The sequence below is a fragment of the Schistocerca serialis genome, chromosome 6 (genome assembly GCF_023864345.2).
Source record: "Schistocerca serialis cubense isolate TAMUIC-IGC-003099 chromosome 6, iqSchSeri2.2, whole genome shotgun sequence".
NCBI classification, from domain to species: Eukaryota; Metazoa; Arthropoda; class Insecta; order Orthoptera; family Acrididae; genus Schistocerca; species Schistocerca serialis.
The window spans coordinates 677,831,049-677,843,316 of NC_064643.1; the positions used below are offsets into that span (position 1 = coordinate 677,831,049).

The 12,268-nt window shown below is 46.0% G+C and overlaps 1 pseudogene; it reads left to right on the plus strand.

Annotated features, from left to right (window-relative positions):
- Nucleotides 1-10,777: 10,777 nt before the first annotated feature.
- On the plus strand, nt 10,778-10,895 carry LOC126485412 (5S ribosomal RNA; annotated as a pseudogene).
- Nucleotides 10,896-12,268: the final 1,373 nt, after the last annotated feature.

Genomic DNA, 12,268 nt, shown 5'->3' on the forward strand with positions numbered 1-12,268 from the left:
TTCATGGTTAATATCATTATCAATGCAGTTTGCTGTCGTAGGTAGGGTACTGACTGCCTGAGGTTGATTATGGTTTCTGTTGGAAAGAAAAAAAACTCGCTTCGTGAAAACTTGGACAAACCCTAGACCTCGTAGTTTGTAGACATGTCCCATCCTTATCCTTTGCGATCCTACTGATGTAGAAAGTACTTGGTCTATATGCGTTTCCTTTGCCTAAATTAAATTTCAGTGTTTATAGGGCTTTATATGGCCAAAGATAGGGAATATGCCCCAAAACAGTCATAAGACTTGTTATAGAACACAGAAGTAAATTTCAGCTAAATGAAAATAAGGCCGGCCGAAGTGGCCGTGCGGTTAAAGGCGCTGCAGTCTGGAATCGCAAGACCGCTGCGGTCGCAGATTCGAATCCTGCCTCGGGCATGGATGTTTGTGATGTCCTTAGGATAGTTAGGTTTAACTAGTTCTAAGTTCTAGGGGACTAATGACCTCAGCAGTTGAGTCCCATAGTGCTCAGAGCCATTTGAACCATTTTGAAAATAAGGAAGCAGTAGATTTCCGTAAGCCATGCTAAATTAAGTTCTGTAACCAGTAGCAGACATTCCCCTTTCAATGTATTCCGGTCCTGCTGATAACGTCGATGAACTCCGATAACGCATTGCGGATGTTTGTCAACGGTTGTCGAACACACCTGCGATTTCTGAGCATGTACAAACACTGATGAAGAGACGTGCTGACATCTCCCTTCACACGGACGGTGGCAGTATGGAATATTTGCGATAATGGGTTTCTCTCCAAGTGCATATCTGCCGTCTGGATCCTAAGGGGAGGTAGTTCAGACCTAGTAATTTAATAAACTGGCATATTTTTCGATTAAATATCTTTAAATCGGCTGAATTTAACATGATTATGGAAAAGTGCTCAACAATTATTCAGTTCTTTAAATTGTCTCTACCACTACCTTTGTCCCACAAAATGTGACAATGATTGCATGTTGCTTAGGATATTAGTAAATTAGGAAATTAATTAGAGATAGCTACTCTTCAAGTCTCTTGGAGAGAAAAAGACTGCGGGGACACTATATTGACAAACAGCGTCACTGACAGCCGATTGGAAGCCTGGCTTTGTTTCTTGTCTTGTGTGTGCTCTGTACGTTCACGTAAGTTTCGTACATTCTATTCGATTGAGTGAATATTCATCACCGTCATCGCCTATGTCGTGTAGAACATTGACGACTGTGTTTACACGTAATTTTATGATTTTCGAATGTCGCGCAGCTGCAATGCTATCTTCATGACCCCATTGTGTCACGCAATTTACGTCTTTGGGCAATGTTTCTCACGCCACGACTTCGGAAGCTACGCACAGCACCCCGCATGCAGCCCGTCTGATAAAAAGCGAAAGTGACATTCTCCCGGACAGTTGTACATTAGTGCGCAACAGCGCCCAACAAGGGAATGTGACAAACAACGTACTTAGTGATATCACACAGGTCCCTATTCCCCTCACCAATTAGGGTACACCTGTGCCAAAGCAATCGAGCTGGTTGGATTCGTGCCTACTCGAAGAGATATCAACCGCTTTGTGCTGGAATCTGATTGCTCCAGACCAGATGCAGTCAACTGCATCGTCTCATGCGTCTCTGCAGCACATCAAGTCACCTTGCATACAGCAATACTCGCGCGCGTGTTCTCCGTTGCGAACATGGTCTTGCTAACCTACCGACCACAAGACGTATCTCAGACTACCGCCATTCTAGCCAGACTACCCAACTTTATGGATTGCCACTGTGGACAGCATCTTCACATCAAGTGACGTTATCAGAGCCGGCAGGAAATTGATTTCAATACTAAGTCACTTGGGGGAAAATGTAGACACAATTAGCAGCATCACTCTCAACGGCCAGTCAGAGCAGACAACAACTATGAGACTGTTAAGGCTGCATTACTCTGCCACCCCATGTGCTGCCCAGAGGTTTTAAGTGACAAGACTCCATCGAAATTATGGCTACGTCTCCTCATACAGATCGGCCCTCACCTCATGCCCGGCCATACGGTAAGGCCTCTGTGGTTGTGAAGCTTCCTATTCAGGTGCAACAAGTCATGGTCCCCCAAGAGTATGGACCTCTGGACGCTGGTTGGATTTACCTATTACAGAACACAGGCAGCGCATCAACGTCGACAACAATAGCAGAGATCTTGACTCCCACGTTCAAAGCCTGTACAAGCAACAGCCAGCCAACCTCGCTCCGAGATTATCCTACCCGATTTCCGCCGACACTGACGACACTGCGCACAGGCAGGGTGATGTCCTTCGGACGGCACAACGAGGCTTCACCTCATCATCATCCGCTCCACGCCCTAGCCTGCTCACAACGTGGACAATCACTCTGCGTCCATGCCTGCGCAACACGTCGCCGACCACGTTGGGCCTGCGCAGAATCACATTTGCTGGTACCATACACTATACGCTGATTCCAACTGCTTCTGCCGTTCCCCAAGCAATTTCTGAAACTAGATGCATGGCTCGTTATAGGAGGGTCACACTAAATAGGACATGTTTAAGTTGACTATATTCACTTAACAGCACTGGATTGTACTTATCTCCTCTCCTTCACGATAACAGATTTTTGTAAATGACTACAAAAGCAGTCGGTTGTACCTCACTGACAAAGGGTTAGAATGCAGCATTTGGAGGCTCTCCCGCCACACACAATCCCACGTACCCATTTGATTCTGTTCACCAAATGATTCGACAATGCGACAAGTCTGCACACTAACCTCGGCCCCACTGAAGAGTTCGCTTGAAAATGTTTCACAGATGCATCAGAATCAGTTACTGGCCCGATTTTCTCTGGCAATTTCAGTTTGTGCCAGACCTTGCTAACGGTGCGCTAACACGCACAACCAGAGGCTGCGCTGCTTTTGATGTTCGCTGCCATACTCCCTGGGTGGCCCACCACAATGGCAGAACTCGCTATTCACCCCCTACTACCACGTCCCGCTAATACATACGCCGGTCATCGACTTCTCTAGGAATCCACTTTAATAACTTTCAAATGTCTTGCACACACTTTTCATTATCTTCTACTTATCGTAATCTCTTTGTGCCAATGTTACGTCAGTCATAGAAATCTGTTCAATAAATGCAGTGTACTTTGTCAGTGTTCTTAACCATGAGACATCCACAGTATTCAACGCACCTAACAGCTATAACTCAACATGTAACAGACGAACTTTCTCATACAAATGACAACAACGTCGTCAGAGACAAGATCCAAGATGTCGAACATGAACTCCACTCTACATTGCAGATTCTCGATTGGCTACATCAGTCACCTGCATTCATCTTGCCAACATCTGTGTACCATGGTAACCCGGAAATTTTATCGACACCCAAGAACAACTTCGCAACACTGCTCCCAGCTACTCCAACGAATGTCATTATCTCAACGCTCATCCTCTATTTAGTTTTCGTATGTCCTCCTTCCAGAATAATTCCGAGAGAGTGCCTCACGAATGAAACTCATTACCACACCCAGTCCCTCAGCAAATCACAAACCATGTTGTCTACTGCCAGACACACTTAGGGTAGCGGAAGCCTCAGTAAACTAGCTCATACAACCAGGGACGGTTCACCCCTCCAACATTCTGGGTTTCTCGCATAATATGTATCCCCATAAATGTCTGTCTCAAGTTGTGCGGCTATTACAGAATCTTCGACGCTCGTACCATTATGGACAGCTATCCAGCACCAAATATCCAGGATTTCACCCAAAGTTTGGCGAATGCAAGTGTGTTTTGTGTTAGTGACGGTATGATGACGTATCTACAAATACCCATGTGTACAGAAGGCGGTCATAAAAGGCGCTTTATCTTGCCTTTCAGTTTGTTCAAATATATGTTAGTGGCGGATGGACTTACAAACGCAGTATAGACATGGCTACGCTACATTGATGGCTCACTCTTAAATTAACATTCTGTTATACTTATCTTGTGTTATGCGTATCATGGTGACATTTTAGCTTTCTCACAAGATAAGGAATCTGATTTATAAACACATCCTACAAATGTTCGGCACCCCATTCTCCCAGTGGTGTCATAATCGATGGGGACAAATGTCCACTTCCACTTGAACTCCAAGAAATCGTCTTCCTGGGAGTCGTTCACAAAGTATACTGCATCCGTCCCAAACCACAATGTGTAGTAACAATCTAAAAATTGCATACGTCTAAAGACTTCTTGGTTCTTCTGCGTGATAAATTTCTACAGAAGACTTCATCCACAAACTGAACTCTTGCAAGCATGGCTAACAAAAGCTCTGACCATCAGGATCATCTCTGGAAAACTGAAACCCAAGAGGACGACTGCGATGTAGTCAGCCTTTCAAAAAAATAAGGAGTGCCTTACCTTAGGCCTCACCTTGGCACACCCGCTTGCTGACGCATAGCTTATGAAAACAGCAGATGCGAGTAACTCCGCCAATGAACCTGCGCTACAAACAGAGGTAGGGGGGAGTGCAGCAGCCATTCTACATCTACATTTCTACATCTACATTGATACTCCGCAAGCCACCCAACGGTGTGTGGCGGAGGGCACTTTACGTGCCACTGTCATTACCTCCCTTTCCTGTTCCAGTCGCGTATGGTTCGCGGGAAGAACGACTGTCTGAAAGCCTCCGTGCGCGCTCTAATCTCTCTAATTTTACATTCGTGATCTCCTCGGGAAGTATAAGTAGGGGGAAGCAATATATTCGATACCTCATCCAGAAACGCACCCTCTCGAAACCTGGCGAGCAAGCTACACCGCGATGCAGAGCGCCTCTCTTGCAGAGTCTGCCACTTGAGTTTATTAAACATCTCCGTAACGCTATCACGGTTACCAAATAACCCAGTGACGAAACGCGCCGCTCTTCTTTGGATCTTCTCTATCTCCTCCGTCAACCCGACCTGGTACGGATCCCACACTGATGAGCAATACTCAAGTATAGGTCGAACGAGTGTTTTGTAAGCCACCTCCTTTGTTGATGGACTACATTTTCTAAGCACTCTCCCAATGAATCTCAACCTGGTACCCGCCTTACCAACAATTAGTTTTATATCATCATTCCACTTCAAATCGTTCCGTACGCATACTCCTAGATATTTTACAGAAGTAACTGCTACCAGTGTTTGTTCCGCTATCATATAATCAAACAATAAAGGATCCTTCTTTCTATGTATTCGCAATACATTACATTTGTCTATGTTAAGGGTCAGTTGCCACTCCCTGCACCAAGTGCCTATCCGCTGCAGATCTTCCTGTATTTCGCTACAATTTTCTAATGCAGCAACTTCTCTGTATACTACAGCGTCATCCGCGAAAAGCCGCATGGAACTTCCGACACTATCTACTAAGTCATTTATATATATTGTGAAAAGCAATGGTCCCATAACACTCCCCTGTGGCACGCCAGAGGTTACTTTAACGTCTGTAGACGTCTCTCCATTGATAACAACATGCTGTGTTCTGTTTGCCAAAAACTCCTCAATCCAGCCACACAGCTGGTCTGATATTCCGTAGGCTCTTACTTTGCTTATCAAGCGACAGTGCGGAACTGTATCGAACGCCTTCCGGAAGTCAAGAAAAATAGCATCTACCTGGGAGCCTGTATCTAATATTTTCTGGGTCTCATGAACAAATAAGGCGAGTTGGGTCTCACACGATCGCTGTTTCCGGAATCCATGTTGATTCCTACATAGTAGATTCTGGGTTTCCAGAAATGACATGATACGCGAGCAAAAAACATGTTCTAAAATTCTACAAGAGATCGACGTAAGAGATATAGGTCTATAGTTTTGCGCATCTGCTCGACGACCCTTCTTGAAGACTGGGACTATCTGTGCTCTTTTCCAATCATTTGGAATCCTCCGTTCCTCTAGAGACTTGCGGTACACGGCTGTTAGAAGGGGGGCAAGTTCTTTCGCGTACTCTGTGTAGAATCGAATTGGTATCCTGTCAGGTCCAGTGGACTTTCCTCTATTGAGTGATTCCAGTTGCTTTTCTATTCCTTGGACACTTATTTCGATGTCAGCCATTTTTTCGTTTGTGCGAGGATTTAGAGAAGGAACTGCAGTGCGGTCTTCCTCTGTGAAACAGCTTTGGAAAAAGGTGTTTAGTATTTCAGCTTTACGCGTGTCATCCTCTGTTTCAATGCCATCATCATCCCGTAGTGTCTGGATATGCTGTTTCGAGCCACTTACTGATTTAACGTAAGACCAGAACTTCCTAGGATTTTCTGTCAAGTCGGTACATAGAATTTTACTTTCGAATTCAATGAACGCTTCACGCATAGCCCTCCTCACGCTAACTTTGACATCGTTTAGCTTCTGTTTGTCTGAGAGGTTTTGGCTGCGTTTAAACTTGGAGTGGAGCTCTCTTTGCTTTCGCAGTAGTTTCCTAACTTTGTTGTTGTACCACGGTGGGTTTTTCCCGTCCCTCACAGTTTTACTCGGCACGTACCTGTCTAAAACGCATTTTACGATTGCCTTGAACTTTTTCCATAAACACTCAACATTGTCAGTGTCGGAACAGAAATTTTCGTTTTGATCTGTTAGGTAGTCTGAAATCTGCCTTCTATTACTCTTGCTGAACATATAAACCTTCCTCCCTTTTTTTATATTCCTATTAACTTCCATATTCAGGGATGCTGCAATGGCCTTATGATCACTGATTCCCTGTTCTGTACATACAGATTCGCAAAATTCGGGTCTGTTTGTTATCAGTAGGTCCAATATGTTATCTCCACGAGTCGGTTCTCTGTTTAATTGCTCGAGGTAATTTTCGGATAGTGCACTCAGTATAATGTCACTCGATGCTCTGTCCCTACCACCCGTCCTAAACATCTGAGTGTCCCAGTCTATATCTGGTAAATTGAAATCTCCACCTAAGACTATAACATGCTGAGAAAATTTATGTGAAATGTATTCCAAATTTTCTCTCAGTTGTTCTGCCACTAATGCTGCTGAGCCGGGAGGTCGGTAAAAGGAGCCAATTATTAACCTAGTTCGGTTGTTTAGTGTAACCTCCACCCATAATAATTCACAGGAACTATCCACTTCTACTTCACTACAGGATAAACTACTACTAACAGCGATGAACACTCCACCACCGGTTGCATGCAATCTATCCTTTCTAAACACCGTCTGTACCTTTGTAAAAATTTCGGCAGAATTTATCTCTGGCTTAAGCCAGCTTTCTGTACCTATAACGATTTCAGCTTCGGTGCTTTCTATCAGCGCTTGAAGTTCCGGTACTTTACCAACGCAGCTTCGACAGTTGACAATTACAATACCGATTGCTGCTTGGTCCCCGCATGTCCTGACTTTGCCCCGCACCCGTTGAGGCTGTTGCCCTTTCTGTACTTGCCCAAGGCCATCTAACCTAAAAAACCGCCCAGCCCACGCCACACAACCCCTGCTACCCGTGTAGCCGCTTGTTGCGTGTAGTGGACTCCTGACCTATCCAGCGGAACCCGAAACCCCACCACCCTATGGCGCAAGTCGAGGAATCTGCAGCCCACAAGGTCGCAGAACCGTCTCAGCCTCTGATTCAGACCCTCCACTCGGCTCTGTACCAAAGGTCCGCAGTCAGTCCTGTCGACGATGCTGCAGATGGTGAGCTCTGCTTTCATCCCGCTAGCGAGACTGGCAGTCTTCACCAAATCAGATAGCCGCCGGAAGCCAGAGAGGATTTCCTCCGATCCATAGCGACACACATCATTGGTGCCGACATGAGCGACCACCTGCAGATGGGTGCACCCTGTACCCTTCATGGCATCCGGAAGGACCCTTTCCACATCTGGAATGACTCCCCCCGGTATGCACACGGAGTGCACATTGGTTTTCTTCCCCTCTCTTGCTGCCATTTCCCTAAGGGGCCCCATTACGCGCCTGACGTTGGAGCTCCCAACTACCAGTAAGCCCACCCTCTGCGACTGCCCGGATCTTGCAGACTGAGGGGCAACCTCTGGAACAGGACAAGCTGCCATGTCAGGCCGAAGATCAGTATCAGCCTGAGACAGAGCCGTTCTCATGCAAGCTCACATCTTTACAAAGTAAATGGACTGTGAATCAGAGGGAGTTTCTCGTGCTTCACGAAGCAGTGCGCTACTTCAGAATGGACCCAGAGGGACATACTTGAACATCATCCACTTGCTGACTCTATTAGAAACTCACCAAGGTTACCTGCCCCGACGGATTCGCCAGTTGAACTACATTTTCCATTTACCACGATTGTTCGACACCTCAAAGGCGTGAAGAATGTTGTAGCAGATTATTTCTCACGCATAAAAGGCTCGGCTTCTACCCTGGGCAATGAACGATTTGTTGAGTCAGAACAACATGATGAACACTTAGAACCTCTCTTCCACGACACATCCATGAGACAGCAAACTTAATCCCGTCCTGTTCTCGGCTCACTCATTCTACACTCACGACGATTCGAAACATCAGACTCACCCTCTTGCGCAACACTCTCGCTTTGTTGTAGTTGATAACCCCCTCAATTAGGCACAACAAAGCATTCGCCCAACTAGTCGCCTACTGATGGACATGCCCAAGTGGCCTAATGTCGGAAAGACCAAACATTGGCGTCGTGGAGGGGAACGTAGTCTAAAGTCAAAAACACCTGCCTATAGGCCTTTTCGAAATCCTGAAGGCCGCTTTCAAGATTTACATGTTGACCTCATTGGCCACCTGCCGACAGCTACTGCTACATTGGGTCACTTGATGGGTTGAAGCAACACCATTCAGAGAGATAACGGCTGAATCGTTCAATGAAGTGTGCATCTCATGCCACATTGTCCCTTGTCGATCAGAACAGACCATGTCAGGCAGTTAGAATCTGCACTCTTCCCAGACTACTGACATACGACATGTACTAACCGCTTCAGAACCACTGCATATCATCAGGTCGAATGGTGGCATCAAACGTTACAGACAGTGCTCATTTGCTACAGGGGACTATGGACTGTGAGACTCCTGTGGGTCTTTCTTACAGTTCGTACACCACAAAAGCACGGACTCAGAGCTTCACTGGTCGCATTTATATGAAGCCAAACTAAGGTATCATGTGTCGCTATCACACCATGGACGCCTCAACGTTGGCAAGAGAGCTATAAGTTTCTGGCTGACGCCAATTGTAGTCGAGGACCCAATGCAGCCCAGCCAGTGAACCACGCTTCCAGCAGCTCTGTGCTCACTGATCATTTCTGCTCCTGTCCATCTTTCCAACGACGACAGCTGCGCTCCACTAAGCAGCCCGCCTCTCCTCTCACAACAGAGACATTATCTCCGCCAGCAGACTTCGTGCTCCAAGAACCATCAGCCATGCCCCACAGACCTACTGGACTTAATCGCATTTGTCGAGAGCCACATAGCACACTTTGGTATGCCACTCTGTACTTAAGGTCTTCGTTAATAAAGCACTGGCAGACTGTAAATTCGCTATCTTAAAAGACTGCACAGTATGACATACCATACAACCCCCCCTCCCCCTCCCCCCCACCTTTCCTACTCACTCCCCACAGAGTGCTCCGTAGAGATAATCGAACTTTCTACATACTATTGCACAGAAAATTTACAAACGTGGGTATCAACTGACTAAGACGTGCATGGAGACTAAAAAACGCCTCACCAGACAGCAACACCGGCTAAGCACATCAAACACACGTCGACCCTAAACACCTCAAACACACGTCGACCGGTAAGTCATCAATACAGTACCGCTAACCTTCAACTTATAACTGGACGTCCATAACATCCATCACAAAGACCTCAACGTCACGTTCGTAGACAACAACTTCCTCATCGAAGCTCAGCACACCGATCTCCAGACTGCAGATGGCTGCATCGCATAACAGTTCCATAGACACTCAAATTTCCACGTGACACGGTAAGTGCCGCCCATCTCGTGTTCCATTCAACATATGCCACCGTTACTTCCGAAGAAACCCGCATCTTCTCCGGCTCTATCCAGGCCCGGTGATGGCTCTCTGTGTTGCCGTCCCCAGACGCCGCCACACACTCGCTCTGCAAATGGTCTTACCCCAAGCAGACTCATCTTCGTGATTACCAGCTGCATCACATCCATCGTATACCATCGCCCGACAACATCACTGCTGCAGATGACAACGCACCTGGGAGACGTATTCAACTCCATGCAGCCACAGTGACACGTCACTCTACGCAGCCTCCCTTAGTGCTTCTCACTGTGGGTCCTGTTGAAACACTGCACATACAAATAGCGTCATTGCAGTCGATTGGAACGCCGAAGAAAATTTCTTTGATAGATACTCTCGTTTATGGCGTAGCTGTGTTCTAGCGCTCGTCTTGTGTATGCTTTGTGCAAAAGTAAAAGTTTGTACATTGTATAAAGCCTGCATTATTATTCATCATCACCATCGCCTATTCCCTATAGAACTACACAGGCACCAATTTTGAGCTGTTAGGCATACGTAATCCAGGTCCCATCGCATGCGTCTTGGTTTTGTGCCGCTGCTTGCCAACTGCGGCTGGTTCATGTAGTTAGCGTTTGTAAGGCAACAGATTAGTTCCCGAAGAATTCCCTTGCTTGATGTAGACAGAATGAGGTGACAGGGAGTCAGACAAAGGACGAATTTGAAGTTGTCGATGGCCCTTTGTGATACAAGCGGTTGCACCCTCTCACGGTCCCTGCCTTGATCACTTGGTCATGAAAGGTTTGTCGAACGACCCAAATATAGTGAAACTCTATTCCGTATAGGCAACGGCATTGCCGCAGCGGATACACCGGTTCCCGTCAGATCACCAAAGTTAAGCGCTGTCGGGCGTGGCAGGCATTTCGATGGGTGACCATGTGGGCCGCCATGCGCTGTTGCCATTTTTCGGGGTGCACTGAGCCTCGTGATGCCAGTTGAGGAGCTACTCTACCGAATAGTAGTGGCTCCAGTCAAAGAAAACCATCATAACGAACGGGAGAGCGGTGTGCTGAACACACGCCCCTCCTGTCTGCATCCTCATCTGAGGATGACACGGTGGTCGGATGGTCCCGATGGACCACGTGCGGCCTGAAGACGGAGTGCTATTCCACATTGGGGTTAGCCCGTCTCATCACCTTTTCCTATTTACCCCAATGAACTGGAGCTATTACCTTGCAAGGGAGACCAGCTGTTGAAAATCACTTTCATATTTTGTATTATTCGAAATGTGTGTATTTGTGATTACTTTATAGTTCGCAACTTTAATTTAAATTAAGGGCACCCTATTCCCACAGCTAGATCGTTAATCTGAATACACGTGTGTCGTTGGCCGGCTTCCACTGTGATCTCACTGACAAAGATGTTACTAAATTTGTTTCCATTTTCTCAGATAAATATTGCATTTTCTGTACAGTAATTCTGGAAGGAAGGAGTTAATCTATGCCCTGTACATGACGGTTAATAAGAAAGCGATAGGCACAGGATACGCACCTCTAACACTTGTTTGTGAAGACTTCTAGATTGCTTGTGCAAGGAACAAATTATAACTATTCTCGTTCCGTGTGAATTAATTGCAAAGGCAAAGAAAAAGCTTGCGGAATACATGATCTATTACTATTGCTCTTCTCCACATTACAACAAGTATACCATCACACTTACGTGAGACCATCTACGATGTCTCCTCACTGAGGCCAAAACTCAATAGTGGCGCCCACCCTACCCCCCCACCCCCACCACTCGTGCGTTTTTGATAGGACGTAAAAAACTTAAAAAAATTCCAAAACATGTTCCTTTAGCAGCGCAAATCATTTTGAAGCGTTTGATATATAAAACATATATGCTCGAGGTAATGTAAGACCTATTATTCGGTATTAAGTGTGACAAAGTGTAGTGCCACGACATTTCCACAGGATTCTTCAATCGCACGTCACTGCATTTCACTGCAATTCAAACATGTATATTTTGTAATGGAAGCCATCAAACCTATATGCAGGACAGTGACAGTTAAAATGCCCTTTGGTGCCTCTCCCGCTCTCTGTCGGCCGATTTGACATCATATCCCCCCCCCCCCCTTAAAAAGAATTCACGGTTAATACTGGGTGGCATTATGTGTGGCCAGGAAAATTTCTTCAGAAAATTTGCACTCTTTATAAGCTTTTAGCTAATATCTCTCTCTTTTGTGTACCATGTAATTAAATTAGGAAACATAAAATCAGTAAAGAAAAGAGACAAGCAAGGCGTTCACATTTCTTCCGTCCTTCGGTCCCAGCATTTT